Below are 15,162 nucleotides of genomic sequence, written 5' to 3'. Positions count from 1 at the left end.
AGTAACTCAATTAGATTTCCTCTATTAAGAGACTCTTTCGATTCATCATGACCACGAAATGACAATCCTTGCATCAAGAGAAATCTAGTACAATCTAGCACAGCATTCAACCTGGTCCTATAACTTTGTTGTTGACTACTACTTTGGCTAGACATAACATATGAGACACTTTGCTTTTGATTCATCAAGTTGGTACACTTTGCAAAAGCTTGATTATGAGCATTATCAAAGAAACTGACATGATCTTTCAATGTCTTTTTGTGCTTCCAATCCCTAAAGCCAGTCTTAGTAAATATATGGCCACCCACTTGACCCCCTCTATCAGGTTTGAATAAGTAGCAATGCAAACAATACGTCACATCCTTTTCTATACTGTATTTCAACTAATAAAATTCGGAGAACCATTCTTTTTAAAAACATCTATTATCATTTCCCATCGATTTTCTTGGAAAATCATGTCCATATGGTTGACAAAGACCCTTCTCCAAGTATGAAATCTTAACATTATCTCTGATATTAGGATCATACGACTCGATAGGAGGGCGTATCCCTAGATCAGATATAAGATCATCCACATTAAATTGAGCCCGAGACTTCTTTGTGTTATTCAATAACTCTTGTGCTCGACTAGAATCAGTGGCGGGACTAGATGCACAACTAAAAGTAGAAGAATTGGGTATGGACTTTCGTTTTGGTTGAAAAAATCGTTCCATAATCTGCAAATGTCCCAATTCATTTTACAATTACAATTGATTAAAAAAATAACCAAGAACACACGGGTTATAAAACCAACAAAGAATCAGATTAATGGACACAAGAACATCATGTTTTCTGGTTAAATTTTATCAACCACTTGTAGGGAATTTCACCCCAGTCAATCTGCCATTACAAGAGGAAATTATTACAGTAATTATTACACTAAAATTATTGTTTGCCCACTAACCACTAACCAGTCAACTAGAGTAATCATATATCCAATAATGTTTAATCATATAGGTTTTTATAATGTTCCAACTTCCAACCCTATTCACAACTATTGGTGGTTTGATCTGGTATTTCAAGAATTGAAATTGAACCATAAATTTCGATTCTTTTGTATTCAATCACTATAGCAAAATTGAAATCGAACGTTATGATTCCGGTTCTAAATTTCAATTCAATTCTACAAAAATAAATATTCTCCTAAAAATTCACAATTCAATCAATAGACATTAGGCAATTGAGGGAAAGCCAGAAAAAATAGAACAAAACCAAAATCCAACAAAATCCTAAAAAATTAAATATTCTCCTAAAAAAATTCACAATTCAATCAATTCAACTTGAGTACAATAACAAAATTCAACAAAATCAAAAATAACCAAATCAAAATAGAACAAAACCAAAAAAAGAACAAATAAATAAATAAAGAGGGAAAGCTGAAAAAAAAAAAAGATTTACCACTTACCAGTCGGAATCGGCAGTCTCGACAGGTGGCAGCAGGAGCAGGCGCTTCGGGCCTTCGAGTTCGAGTTTCGGTCTACAGTCGGCAGCGATTGGCACTAGATTTTCTGAACCAGAAAATGAAAGTGAAGAAGAAGATCCCAGCCGGTAGCCAACGAAGTCACGAACTGAAAATCTGGAAGGGCAAATGAGTATTAATATGGGTAATGGGTTTGGACTTTGGATAAATTAATTTTACTTTTGGGCTAAATAATAAGAGGCCCAAAATTTTGTGCAAAAGCCCAAATGAACAAAAATAAATAAATCAATCAAACGAGTTTCCATCTTCTTCTTCTCCAAGCGACTCGACGACCGTCGGCGACTACACAGGTGACACTGCCCGGCGGCTCTGCAGATTTCGACGAAGCCAGCATGCGTGGTCGCTTTCCTTCGTCGGGTGCTGGCTTTGGGCCTGACCACCATTATTGAGCTTGATTAAAATGTTACCTCTTCCTTTTACTGGAACTTTGTAGAGATCGTCAAAAGGGACATGGCCATACATAGTTTCATCAAGCTCCATGAACATATGCTTTTTCCCACACATATGATAGCTTGCTCCAGTATCTACAAACCATATATTTTAATTATCTGTTGTTGTATGATGAGCCATCAATATCAGAGATTTTGGCTCACTTGTATCATCAAAGTTGGTATCTCCGCCGACTTCAACTTCAACAATTTTTGCATGACATTCATTGCCATTATGTCTATATTTATGACAGTTATAACACTGCACGTTCCTTTTGTCACCAATTTGATAATTAAAACCATTTATGCATCTTTCTTGTCCATTTCTTTTTCATCTACCTCAACATCTATATTGTCTTCTTCCTCTTTGATAAAATTGCTATTGAATTTCATGTCCACTATTGATGTTAAATCTTCCTTCTCCTTCTCTATTATTAAAACCTCGTCCTCTTTGAAATCGCCTCATTCCTCGATTTGGCTGTGAATTTCCTTTATCTCATTTATTTTTCTAAAGAGAAAGCTTTGATTGCAATGCTTGATCAAGAGATTTTGATGAAGTTTTTTTTATTGATCCGTTGTTTATGGATCTCTAGAGAAGCCAACGAAGGATTTTTTCTATTACCTGCAAATCTTTGATCTTTTCTCCATTGCTCTTGACATTATTCACTATAGTGAGGACTCGAGTAAAATACTCTAAGATTGACTCGCTATCTAGCATCTCCAATATTTCAAATTCCCTTTTCAACTTTTGTAGGCGAATTCTCATTGTCTTTTCGATACCTCAAAATGAATTTCGAAGTACATCCCATGCTTCTTTTGCGTTTATAATAGAAGCAATCTTCTCAAAATTTTCTTCATGTACTATGTGATATATGAGATACAGGGCGCTTTGATCTTTCTTCCTTGCTTTCTTGAGTGTTACCTTTTCAGTTGCACTTAATACGTCTTCATCGGTTTTAGACCTAAGTTCTGTATGACATTTCTCCACCATTTTCCATAGGTCTTGGGATGCTAAGAGCACCTTCATTTGTATGCTCCAATTCTCATAATTCTCTTTTGTCAGCCTTGGTAGCTGTGGCTGGAAAAAAACTAGTTGAGGAAGCCATATCGAACTAAAAACAAAGATTTTATCACTTTCTTTTTTATTCTTTCTTGGCTCTGATACCACTGATGGGTAGAAGTTGTGATAGAATATCTCTCTTTCACTCAAATAAACAAACTTTCATTAATCACACAATATATAACTAGTACAATAGAGCAATTCTCTCTCAAAAACTCTCTCATACAAGCGTGAAAATTTCTCTTCTACCTGATAGTTTAAAATACATGCCAATACACCTATTTATAGGCAAAAGATAAGAAATGTTCAACATGATCAAGTAACTCTCTTTAACCTCCTTTGGTAGAAGAAGTATTCAAAATGAACAAATAACTTCCACCTCCATTAAAGGAAGAATTCAAAATGATTAAGTAACTTCCACTTCCTTTAGAGAAGAAGATTTCAAGATAATTAAACAACTCTTTAATAGCTATCGACCAATCACGAGCTTTTCCTTAGCCATGTAATATTCTTCTATCCAATAAAATATTTTTGATTAATCAAGTAGAATTTTGACTAAGTCATATATTCATCTTCATACTTCTAAAGTTTCTTGACGATTTTGAGCTTCTTCTTACTTCTAGAATTTCATTGGTCAAGTTTATTAAAATCACTCATCAAACTTATTTGGATACTATTTAGGACTGGTTTCTTAGGCTTATCCCTGATTAAGTCAAGATTTCTCCTCCCTGTTGTCATCCCTACCGTTTTCAACCCTCCCCCACAAATTAATAGCAATATACCAACTTGTTCAAAAAATGGAACACAACTGGTAGTTCTCATCCGATAATTTTTCTTCAACGTACAAGAAAATTTTATGAAAGGGTTGGAAATTAGGATTCATCTTGCATTCCTAATAGCAAAGACTGGATGGTCGTTTAGTGACTTGACGATGAATAAGTTCCCATTACATACCATTGACTTGAAGTTTTTGACAACATGATGAATAAAGTTCAATAAGATCATATAAATACAAATGACCGAAGAACGTTAAGGTCAACAACTGAAATCAGAAGACGCTTTTAAAAGCAGGCTAAATTCGATTAATGTATGTAATAGTCAAACGAGGTACGCAGCAATATGCAAGTAGCCTTGCCACTACAGGAAATGTGTAATATCTACCATAAAACTTGCTTTACCAGTAATTTGAAAACCCAAGAAACACAAAAACACATATCCACTGGTGACATAATCATGCATCCATCTATAAATTTAACTAACATACTAGGCTTCTCCAATATTTTTCTTAAACTAGGACAAAGAACCAAAGAAGTAATGTAAATAAATACTGAATAAAACAATAGCAAAAAGTGAAGTAGAAGTTGTTGCACAAAAATCAAATACAAAAATAAACTCTTAATTAAAATCTAAATTTTTTTAACTTTTTCACTAATTTATTTTTATGAATCAACAAGATACAAAAGTTAAAATCGAAAAATTTCTCATATTACAGTTGCACAGTCATAAGTGGGTGGAGATGAAGGTAGAAGAGAGAATTTGGTTCGTTTGACTTGGATTGCAAGAATTTTCCCTTTTTATATTTTGTTTGTTTGATAGTGCTATTAAGTGCTTATAAGCTATGAATTCAAAGAAATATATTTATAAGAGCTCTGGCATCCATGGGACAAGCTTAAGCAAGTTAGCCCAACTAGTGAATGGCCCAATCCTATTGCCACCTTACACGACAACTAGTTTTCTCATGTGGCAACAAGAACGAGTAGGAATTATTTGTTGTTGTTGATGATGATGATGATGCACACTCTGTTATATTATAAAAATGAAAATTAGAGATTACAAAATTTTAATTTGGAAAATAAGTTATTATCAAATTATTCTAAGCAGTGTAATTTCAATGATTAAAATAGGTGAGTATTAAAATTTTAAGAAGTCTGTATTATGATAAGTACAATGTTTGCAGTAAATATGCATCTCATTTGCTTTTTAGTTTATTTTCAAAAATTCAAACTACTCTAAGGGGGCATTTGTTTCTCATTTTTGCAAAAATGAAAATGAAAAATATAGTCGTTATGAACTCTACACAAGATATAGAAATTCAAATTTAATGACTTGATGTGATGGATAACAATCATATTTTTCATTTTAATGGAGAAAGAATGGAAAACAAACGGGGACTAAATATATGTGGGAAATGAATTTCTACATGGTTAGACTTTATGGGCAAGGAAAAAACAAAAATACAACTTGCAAGGAAAAAATACACTAATAGAAATTTAATTTCTCATAAATGGGAATGCCAAGGAATCACCTGCAAGGAAATAAAAAAATTTAATCAAATAAACAATAAAAATGATTTTTCTGTCAAAAAAAATTATGGGATGATCTTTCACTTACTTGGGTGTACTATCTATTCCAGTAGGACAGAGGCTCGTTGTACTTGTAAAGTCTTTAGATGGTCACCTCAAACTCTTCATTACCATTGTGGTGTTGTTCTTCACGAATTTGCAAAGCTGAACTTTCAACATTTTTGCCACAATAATCTACCACAATCTTTTGTAGTATTGGAATATTGCTAAATACAGAAGGAATCATCTCCAAATAGTAGAAATGTTCAACACCAATCGTTCAAGTACAGGAAAATGATCGCTTGAGGAATTCCATTCTGAGAGATATAGACCTTTTAATTTAAGGAATTTGAGTTTTTGGAACTCATCATGCTTTGTGTTCCAGATTTTTCCTTCAAAGGTTTCATCTTCCAATTTCAAAATCTCAAGATTGCCAATGTCCCAATGAATGAAATCTTCAAGGGCAAAAGGATTCCAGAAAGAGTAAGGTTTTGATATTCTTGCGAAACTTAACACGTGGGAACTTATTCGATAACCTGCCATCATATATCATTTTGAGTGATTAAAGATTAGAAAGAAAGTTGAGATCAGGACAACTATGGCTAGGAGAGTTACATTTAAGGCTACGAAGATTTGGTGAACATTTCAAAAAGTTATCAACTCTCAAATTGATAATATAAATTAAAGAAAGGGTTTGTAGACTATTTATTTAGGAGCTATCACATTTTTCACTGAAAATTGTAGTGAAAGATGTGTCTCCAACATGTAGATGTCTCGACTTAGGCATGTTGAGAAGGTTTGTTGGTATATCGCGTCCATATTTCACAAGAAGAAATTCTAGGTTCTGGAGTCTGCGTATTGGTGACTCTTATGATGTAATTTTCAAGTACTTCAAATCAGGCATAATTTTGATTCACGGTAGATCGCTTTGAGTATATTTGGATGATAACTCCATGATCCTAACCTTTTCTGAATTGTAAAGGATGGATAAGGCCTCAAAGAGATGATGAGACTGGTTCATACACAAGCAATGGAAATAGCGGTGGCAATGGGCTGAGTCGACTTAAACACATGAGCCGAGCTTATGCTAGGCTCATCACTTTAGGGGCAAGCTCAGCTCGTGAGCTTGTTGATTCCTCCCTTTTATTAAATAGATAAAAATAAAATATAAATCCTCTTTCTTTATTTGGGTTTGAGACTGGCTATGTAAATTTTGAGTAGATGGAGTTGAAAATTGTACACAAACAACTTATAACGCATACAATTTTTTAAATAAAATTGAAAGTAACGATTAGAAAATAAGAAATTTTGATTAATATGATTAAGTTAAATATCATTTACTTGAAGACATGTGAGTTCGGCATATTTATCTTGTTGGTGGAAATGAGCATCTTGACAATCCTTCACACACATTAATGCTTCCAAAATATCTTCTTTCAGCCGGCTCTGACCTCGGACAAAACCCTGTTACCTGCACTAAAAGCAAACTTTGAAGCAACAGTGCTAACTGGAAGTGTCGGCAGATCTTTTGCAATTGTAGAAACAACTGGCTTTCATCGTTCATACCTTTGCTACAATTCAATTATTTCTTCAAAACTTTTTTATTGTTTTGTTTGTTGGCATATTATGATTAAAGTAATCAATTAATTCAGCAGGCAATGCATTTGGACTTGCGTACAATGTTTGATGAGATGCAGATGTAGACGACATAGCACTAGATGAACATATTGCAATTGCATCATATCTATATGTATTAATGCCTTCAGATAAATTTAATATTTCAGTGTCATCTTTTTCAATATTAGTGGAAGGAGTAGGTGCAGAGGGCACTTGATTAACATTTGTACACATTCGTTTCGCATATAATTCATACATTTCACATAATGTTTTCTCTAAATTCATATAGATGATAGGTGTATTAAAAGTTTAGGCTTTTGAAATTTGATCAATGACATATTTACTTCCTGATAAATTATATCGGAGGTCCATTATGCATGCTAAAGGAAATAATTTAGACAAGTCTTTCCAATATTATCTAAACTTTAATTTCATAGCATATATAATTGCACTAAAATTAGAGTCATTTTTGTATTTATGAAATGTTCTTGCAATTATATAAAAGCGTTCAAGCACCATGGAGCTAGTGGAATAGTAAATGTCAAATAAAATATTTGTGGAGTCATAAAAAGATTCCAAAATTTTTTAACTTTCAAAGCTAAAAGTCAATCGGATTCATTCAACATTGAGTCGTCATCATTTCTAATGTGCTATTATAAAAGTCAATTATTAAATGTTCAAAATCTTTGCATGACTTTAATAATAAATAAGTGGAGTTTCATTTATAGCCTACGTCGCTAACAAATATTCTAGCATTCATCACTCCAATTTCGGCACAATAATCCTCAAATGCTTATTTTCGACTATGAGTGATCGTAATATATATTAGTGCATTCTTAATCCTTTGAAGTTCATCCTTTATATACTTTAAACCATCTTGCATAATTAAGTTCAAAATATGGTACACATAATAAATATAAAACAAATACCCATCAAAATTAGGTTGCAGTACCCTACACAATTTATCAACAACTACTTTATTAACACTAGCATTATCGAAAGTAGAAGAACGAATTTTACTCCCGCAATGATATTTTCTAATAACACTCATTATGACATTATGGCTTTATTTGAGCCACATTATTTGGAAAAAATGCATTCTTCCACAGTGATTTGACATCATTTCAACCACACATTCTTCAATAAAATAATATTACACGTAAAATCAAAAAAAATTCTTATTTTTTAACTACACATTTCTCATCAATATACTATTCAAAAATGTATTTTCATTCCAACAATGTTGCTCAAACAAAGGCTATATATATTATTAGCGCTATGAGGAAACTCAACAATTCTAAAAGCAATAATTTTTTTATGCATACACCAAAGAAAGTTTATATTATGTGTAGTTGCAGCTATATACACTCTTTGATTAATATATTCCCATATATCCGAAGTTAAAGATATAACATCCTCGTATTTTCATAAATCCATAATTAATTGTTGTTTTGAATCAAAGAAATATTATATTGTATCTAAACGAAGAGTGTTTCGACTTACCCCAACGTAAATTGATTGCAAATATTCTTTCACGTACGAGACGAAGTGTTGGTTGTTCGCTATTGCTAGAGGCAACTCAGCAGTAGCAACAAGTTTCACCATTCCAGTTCGAGCTTTCTCCTCTGAATACAGCTAGTTGTAGAATCAATGCCTGGATTGTCAAATTGCAATTGTGTTTGATCGACTGGAAGAAGTCCATGTTTGACCGCACATACTTTATAGTGGCGGTTGAGGTGGGTGGTACCAATCCCTTTTTGTCATGTCAATCTTTGTTGGCAATATTTACATACTACTTTAGATTCGATGACTTTTCCTATTGAAATAAACTTGAAGTAATCCCAACATTTTGTTTGTTTTTCTCCTTTCGCTTTCCCGTAGCATCGAGAATGTTTAATTCAGCTTCTTCTTCCTCTTCATGTTCCGCTTCGAAAACGTCAACATCATTCAAATCAATTAGATTATTGCTTCCATGAGCATCCAAATCTTGAATATCTTCAAGTATGGGTATATCATTTAGACCGAAAAATTCATTCCGAAATTGACTTTGTGGTGTCATAGGCGATTCGTCTCCTCCAAAACTGAACAAGCCCTCAACAAATAAGTGTAGATCCATTTGTTTGTGATGAAATCGAAATATAGTAACTAGTAAGTATAAATGTAAAAAGGTAAAAGTATAAATGTAGCAAAAATAAATGCAGACTTGATAATAATACATTCCAATAAATCATCTTAATTAGTAGCTAATTAATTAAGAAGTCGGTAAAAACAATAATAAATATCCAAGAAAACATACATGCTAAACGTCAAAATAATTAATTAATACCAAAAATCTCATAACAAGGGTTCATCTCATCCTAGCAATGTTAAAATCTAGCCAAGCACAATGAAATTACATGAACACATTCTAAAGTTAATATATATCACCCAAATTTTAAATAATTGGTGAGCAATCTTGTCTTCTTGATAAATTCGATGAAATCTTGATATCTCTTGAAGTTTTCTTCCAATATTTGTGCAATCTTCTTGTTATGAATTATGCTCAATGGTTTTCTTGCAATTCCTTGGTTGAAATCTGTCGCAAAGATGAATTTTCCCTCTTCTTCAATATGATTCTCTCAATTTCTTCAATTATTTGTTGCATAATGAGGCTCTCCCAATGTGTAAGGGACATTCTGGTATTTATATAGCTCATATCTAGGTAAAAAATGTCGCCCAAAACCTTGCCAAGTTGAGTTTTAATCATATAAGGAAACCTCAAATTCGGCTAAAATCTTGTATTATGCGGTCGCATAGTACGTTGGCATACTACCACATAGATCGATTGTTGAACTTCAAAATTTTCTCTGCATGTGTGGATGCGACTAAATAGTTCAAGCGTTTTCTCCAACAAACGGCTTTCAGTATTTTGGTCATAACTTTTTTTTTCAAATATCCGATTGAGGTAATTTAAAGTGTATTGAAAGCTAATTCAAAGGGCTACAATGTTGCTAAAATAGACTTTTTCCAAATCGGAAGTTTACTATGCCAAAAATGGGTCTCAAATAGAGACTAAAAATCTGGAGTATAACTTTTTCGTCTGAAAGTGGATATGTGATAATATTTTGACTATATTTCATTTCTTTGACTTCTTTTCTCATCTGATTGATCCCTAACACTCTCGTAAGGTTCAACAAACTTTTTAATATTTGTAATTTAGTCCTCAAACTTTAATTTTGCATCATTTCAACCCTTTTGTCTTGTAATCTTATTCATTTATCTTTCAATTGTATCCAATCAAGGCCTTGGCATCTTCGATCTTCATTTTACCACCCGTCTCATCTATGAATTATTTTCAACTTGGTCCCTATCTTTTAGATTTCACTCTTCCTCTGGGTTTTCCTTTTGTTTCTTCCAATTTCTTGCTCAACCATTGAACTTTACCTGTTTAACGTAAAACACAACAATTTAGGATAGATTTTTCAAAAGAACTAGCAAATATCGATATTTTAGGCTCCGAATAAGTGTATAAAATACACTTATCAAACATCCCAAGTTTAAACATTTGTTAGTCCTCAAAAAAATCATAACCTAAATAAAAATAAACACACAAGCATGCAAAAATATTTGGTTAGCAATCGAGCTTCTTATCTCAGGATTCGAGATTTTAGTGTTAATTCCACAAACATGCTTCTAAGTCAAAACACCAAACCAATATCCATTCTTTCAATGCAAAATCGACGTGTGTATGAAGAATTAAGTACACATTAATGAATTCATAAGTTGTTCCAATTTCTGAACCTTAGTGGCCAAATATGTCCTTTCATCACTCGTAAGATTCACACACCCCCAAATTTATTTTTTTCACTCTTTTCTCAATGTGTGATCTAAAATTGAATTTTTCATTACTATCGTCACTCTCATCAATTTAGGAAGACGTCACTAGTTGAAAGTCAACACATCAATTAACAAGGATTCTCCAATTTTTTGATTTCTTCGATCGTCAAGACTCTACTAAACTAATTATCCTTCATCAAAAGTCAACTTCTCTCTAGCAAGTTTTGAGCTTAACCAATGCATTTAGTGCTTCTGCTTTTTTTTATGCACTTGCTTTTTCTAATTTTCAAAATTGTTTTTTTACTTATTTTTAATTTTATTTTTTGCATTCTCTCCCTTAAACTTTCTAAACGACCCATGTAGCAGATATTAGGTCGATGACTCCCAAGTCAGATGACTTAAAGATAACAGGTTTTTAGATACTTTTACAGACTTAATAACCCGAGTCAAAAAGACTTCAAAGAGAACAGTTTTTTTAATTGGGAACTTCATCTCTGATTGTTTTCTAAATGACTCCTGTATCAAGTTTTAGGTCGAAAACTTCCAAGTCAAACGATTTTAGAGTACCAGGTTTTAAGACATCCTTGCAGTCTTAATAACTCGGGTCATGAAGGCTTCAAAAAGAAGTTTCTAAAATACCAAATTAGATGCCTTGATTAGTGCAATATCCCTTATCACACACCTATTTAAACAAACCGACTTCTATCTTAAAACTTTCACCCAATTTTATCTTGTTAGTCTAGGACAATCCACACAAAAAAAATTCACACAAGAAATCCACATTGACTTCCGTATCTTCCCACAATAGTAAAATCACCCCCAAACTATACTAGATTTGGTCTTAGACAATTAATTTAATATAGCTTTGGGTCTAGCCTCTATGTTTAATCTTTTAACCTATTTAGCATATGAGTCAACCTGTTGCATCATGATGTAAAACTCAATTCTTGTGCATGTATAACATCAAATTTTGCAAGGCCAAGCATCAATTAATTTAAGTATATAACCTATCCACGGTCCGTATATCAATACCAAATCTCAAATTAGATCATCATTGCCTACCAGGCTGTCCAACCCACACAAGTACAAAAAAAAAAGAATAAATTTCTAAATTCTTCAAATTTTATTTTTTTTGTATTTTTCTATTATATACTAAAGCAGTAACGAAAAACAAACACTCAAAAACACATGAAAAGTAAAAACTCAATGTTTTTTTCATCCCTGAACTTAAAACCGACATTGCCTTCAATGTCATAAAATATAAGTAAGCACATAAAGCGACAGAGAAGAAAAGGAAGAAGGTGCTCTCAAATTTTTTCTATTGAAAGTGTAAGGCATTATGTATGTACGACTAGACAATCTTTTTCGTCATACTTTCCCTTGGGTCTATATTGGTTTTAATGTTACACGGCGTCACATTCCCACACATAGCGATTAAATCAAACATTAAAAATCAAAAAATGTAGAACATTTGTTATTTAACCCAAACACTCAAAATAACCAACACTAAATCCAAGGGCATAAGGTGAAACATGAAAGGATGGTGATACTCTATAAATTTAAATGTGCCTAAATGCAAACTAACAATCAAAATAAACCTAATTTATAGTAAAATAAATAAAATGGTTAGAGAATTGGGTTATCTCTCAATAAGAACTTAATTTATAGTATTTAGCTAGACTGTATAGAGAAATTGATTAGGGTGGTTTAAATAGGTGCTTTGAGCTTTTGAACTCCTTACAATTTTCAACCTTGCATCCTTGTTTTGCCTTCCAAACCTTGAACCCTCCGTTCTCTTCTCGTCCAATGCTTCCTAAATTTTTAGGATTTGTCTCTTCGATACTTGTTGCACTATCTCAACAACATACTTGTACTCTTCCTTAGCATTTTTGTTAATCTCTCAATATCCTAGATTCTCGATATTAGTGTAGATCATGAACTTCTCTTGCTGATCATCCACTCTCAATGTCAGTTCCCCACTTTCAAAGTCAATGATAGCTCGACTTGTTAATAGAAAAGATCTGTCAAAGATAAGTAATGTTGCATCCCATGGCTCTTCTATATATAGGACAACGAAATCAACCTGGAATATGAATTTGCCCACTTTAATGAGCACGTTCTCAACCACTCCTCGTGGGTATTTGATTGATCTGTTCGCCAATTAAAGGAAGATGAATAAGTCCTTCAGCTCTTCTAAACCTACGTTCTTGTATACAGAAAAAGGCATTATGTTTATACTTGTTCCTAAGTCACATAAGCAATTAAAATTCGAATCTTTTCCTATTGAGCAAGGTATTTTGAGACTCCCCAGGTCTTGCAATTTAAGGGGTAATTTGCTCTATAAGATGGCACTACACTCCTCATTTAACTTGACACTCTCAAAATCTATAAGCTTTCTCTTCCTTCAAAAACTTTACATAGTTTTGTAACGCCTCGACCCCTTGTGGACCGGAACGCTGCTTACTTTACTTAACTAACCGATTTTTTAGTCATAGGAGAATATGTTTTAGCGAAAACTTAATTTTTACAATGATAATTTTAATAACAACCTTTCGAATATTTTAAATAAAACACTGAATAAAAAAATAACGGAACATAATTTATTTGAAGAAAACACAACTTGTTCTCGCGTTCAACGTTATTCAAATATTTTAAAGAAATAACATTGAAAACGTTCACAAAAATAAATCTAAATAGCTGGTTCACCGGGTTTTTTCATGGGCTCGTTGCACCACTCTCTATATTTTCCATCATCCAGGCCCAAGGTAGAATCATATCAATCTGTAGAGAAGGGGTTAAACCCGTGAGTTAAAAAACTCAATAGATATCATTGGTGCATTCGTGATCAAGTTATACATTTCAAAGTTGTAACTTTAGAAACCTTTTCATAGTAGGATTTCCGGTAGAATCCCAAACATGTAGAGTCATGACTTAACACGACGTCTCGACCAAAGTACATGCCGTACCCGGAGGTACCATTAGACATGGAGGTGTATGCTGTACCGGAGGTACCATTAGACATACAAACATTAATATAAACCTTCATTTGCTAGAAACTTATAACTTAACACGAATTAACACTTTGCACCTCTACCTACCTTGATTGATGCTTTAAACCTTGTTGAAAAATGCACTCTTTTGATGTTTCAAAAAAAACACTCCGTTGAGAACTGATGCTTGGAAAACACTTCTTGATAGCACCAAAACTTCTAGGAAAAACTAATTTTCTTTCCTCTCCTTTCTCTTTTTTCTAGACTTGAAAACTCTCTCTTTTATGTTTAGAAGCTTTTGTCTTAGTGTGAAAAATGTGTATGCACTGGAGCCTATTTATAGGTGAAAATCTCACAACTTGAGGGCAATTGAAGGACCTAATGCCCATTAATACGAGTGCCATTTATGTGGGAGTTATATGTTTAAGAAGGTGCTAGAAAATTGTGTAGAAATTTGACTTTTCATATTCCGCGTACTTCGGTTGATACTGTACAGCCTTTAGTATTTCTATCATAACTTCTTCTCCCGATATTCGATTTAGGTAATTCAAAGTGCGTTGGAAAGCTAACTCAAAGAGCTATAATTTTCTTTAGATATCATTTTCCAAATCGAATATTTTCTATGTCATAAATGGGTCTCAAATGAGACTAAAAATCTGAAGTATATTTTAGCCATCCAATATTCATGTCTTAGTGCCACTAAGGTGTTTAAAATTATTTGGAGTTCTACATCCCTCACACCTTAATTAAAATTTCGTCCTCAAAATTTACCTTCTGATTGGGCGAATAGTGTTGGATACTTGTTTTTTGGCTTCCTCTTCCCCTTCCCATTCCCAAGTGGCCTCTTCTACTTCATGATTATTCCATTGTATTTTGACCAATTGAATTTCTTTGTTCCTTAGTTTATGCACCTTTCGATCCAATATCCTAATTGGTACCTCTTTATAGGATAAGTCCTTTTGTACTTCCACGGACTGATAGTTCACTACATGATTAGGATCATGCACGTATTTCTTGATCATTAATACATGGAACACGTTGTGCACTGCCGATAACCCAGGTGGGAGAGCTAACCGATAGGCTACATTTCCAACTCTATCAAGTATCTCGAATGGTCCGATATAGCGGGGTCGTAGCTTTCCTTTCTTGCCAAACCTAAGTACACCTTTCATCGGTGCCACTTTCAGAAACACTTTTTCTCCAACTTTGAATTCTACATCCTTCCTCCTTGTATCCGCATAGCTTTTCTGTCTATCCTGTGCTACCTTTATCCTTGCACGGATCGTATCGATTGCCTCAACTGTCCCTTCAATTATTTCTGGTCCCAAAATTCTCTTCTCTCCGACTTCATCCCAATGAACAAAGGACCTACATCTTCTACCATAGAGAG

The sequence above is a fragment of the Olea europaea genome, chromosome 2 (assembly GCF_002742605.1).
Source record: "Olea europaea var. sylvestris chromosome 2, O_europaea_v1, whole genome shotgun sequence".
In the NCBI taxonomy this organism is placed as follows: Eukaryota; Viridiplantae; Streptophyta; class Magnoliopsida; order Lamiales; family Oleaceae; genus Olea; species Olea europaea.
The sequence above is the reverse complement of the archived record's forward strand: the minus strand, read 5'-3'. Positions refer to the sequence as shown.